The sequence below is a fragment of the Manduca sexta genome, chromosome 18, assembly GCF_014839805.1.
Source record: "Manduca sexta isolate Smith_Timp_Sample1 chromosome 18, JHU_Msex_v1.0, whole genome shotgun sequence".
Taxonomy (NCBI): Eukaryota; Metazoa; Arthropoda; class Insecta; order Lepidoptera; family Sphingidae; genus Manduca; species Manduca sexta.
In genome coordinates, this window is record NC_051132.1 from 4920322 (window position 1) to 4923081 (window position 2760).

Genomic DNA, 2760 nt, shown 5'->3' on the forward strand with positions numbered 1-2760 from the left:
AAAGTATCTCTGAAGCCCGGAATGAACTGCGAATGAAAACGATTAATGACTAACTTCAGATCGTAGAGTTGCCAGCGCTCTTTTTAGATTTCTACAGCTGATATCAAAAATGTTTTATGAATTCTTATACCATGATCTATGTTACTTGAATAATAATAATAATAAATAAAATAAATTTCACAAATAATGATAGTTTGCTTTTTCCGAACATAAAGATCTTAAATAAATCACAAAAACTTCACTAATCAAAAATAATTATTACTTTAACTTGTAAAAAAAAACTGAAGCAGCAAGCAATCAGCTCAGCAATAAAATATAATAACGGTTTGAGTGTTATGAAATATCCCAATCTTAATAATTTTACAGCACCCTTTTTTATTTACAGAACATAATATTTATTATAAAATTTATATAAAATTACATCGGTAGAATGGCCCAACATATTCAGATACTATTACCTATTATCTATATGATGGAAAATGGTGTGTAAAAATGTATAAAAATAAACATTTTATAATGCAACGCATGAGATGAGAGATATATGATATGCAGATTATTTGTCTATTCGCAACACCAAGTATGATATTATAAAAATTATTTATAAAATATGCATTTTAACAATTAGATAACTTACAATGAAACATTCACTAATACCAGTATAATATACGTTATGAAGTTATATTAACTGGGGAAGTAAAGCGGGTGATAGACGTTCGAATAAGTACGCGTACTTGTGGATCACCGGCATGCTTTTTACGCCTACGTATCATCTGAACTATGCGTACTGAAAAATCGTGCGTAAAATCGCTGAGCAACTTACTTAACTGTTTAAAATTTTGCTCATAGCTCGTCTCTGATCTTACGTATGACATACTTATTAAAAAAATGTGATAAAAAACCCTTTTTTGGTTAATCCTACTCTTTTCCCCAAACTTCAATGATATCTTCGTTTTTTTCGCGTTCTTTAAAACCACGAGTATAAAGTACATCTATTAGCCACGTAAAAAAAGAAAATGTTAATTAATGTCAAAAAAGTCACGGTTCAATCTATGCAGTCTTCAAGAAGGATACAATTATATAGTCTGTATATATATTATTATAGTCTGGCAGTACTGAGTACTTCCGTAGGGATGTAGACATAATCGGTGCAAAATATTAAATCGATAAACATAATGTATACGGACTCATCAAACTGCAAATCGACTCAACAAAAAAAATTAAGGATGTCTTAGATTATAATTAATACTACGATATAAATCTACATCGTGCCCTCGAGTGAAACAAAACAACTCAGCGTTTTAGAGCTTCTACTCCCAATAACACTATATCCTGCCTATGTTACACATAGCAGTCGTAGTATTTTAATAGAAACAATAATTAATACGATTATATATCAATTAAAAACATCACGAAGTCCGAAAAACAAATTTGTTGACACCATTGACGTATATTCTACCGAAGTACATGTATATCGATGGTTGACATACTTTAAACTTTGGCGCTTGAATTAATAAAAGGAATCAACCAGTTTCTCTTTTATGAGTATTACGAAAGTATTTGTCTGTTTTTATTTATATAATATGTATGATAATTTCTGAGGATTACCAACTTTGTGTATAAAAATCATGGTTAGTTTTTTTAATTCCGTACAAATTATAAAATTATAAGCGGGAGTATCAAATAAATTACATTACAATCTAGTTATACTTAATCTATTTTAGAAATACGAGGCCTTTATAAAATCTAGCCCAAGAGGAGAGGGAGGAGAGGAGAATCTAAAATTACTTATATTAGTCATCTATCACTTCAATCGAGCTTTTAATAACAATTTATAATAGATACTTAATTGTTTTGTAACACAAAGAATTTAAAATTAAATTTTGTTGCGTCCAAAAAAAATATCTTATTCGATTTATAATCGATTTACTTCCGAAAACGACATCACTACCGGTATCACGTTCCAGAGACTACTCACATAAATAGATTATAAGCATATTGGTCAGAATTCAATATATTGATGTCTTGTTTGCACATAAGAAAAATCATTCTGCTGTCACCGTCACACATACATGTGAATATTGCAAAATCTGCTGAAATTCCCATTTCCGAGTAAACTGTATTGTAATTTTAGCAGTGAGCAGCGCGGTCCCCACATAATCCGCGCGCTGAAGTTGTGGTTGTGCGAATTATGTACAGTGATTGAAAAAGGTTTACCGTTTACTTGTAGAATTATTGAATTAAACCACGTGCCTTATTCAGTGTTCAAGTTAATTAATCCTTTGGGTAACTCTGTGTAAGTATTAATTATTTAATTTATCATAAATACTTTAAATCGTTTGTATACTTATAAAATAAATAAACCTACGTGTACTTAACTATCAAGTTATTTATAAGTATTAAATCCGAAAGATTAATTCAATTTTGTTACTAAAATATTTTGCTCTCGATAATATCGAGATGATGTTATCTAAGACATTTATGTAACAAGTCTGTGCTAAGCTGTTATTTTTATGAGTTTCATGTATGATATATATTGATATTTATTTCGTATTTTGTAATTGCAGGACAATTTTTTTTTTATTTTGTTGACATCTTATTACATAAGTTTGTAACTGCTTAAATAAAAAAAATATTTGTTAATTTTTTAATAGAACCAATACACTATTCACTGTAAATTGGGTCATAAGTTCTACATCTATACTATTACTATTATAACTTTTTATGTTTGCCAAAAGTTACTATAAGATTCTAGGAGTAGTG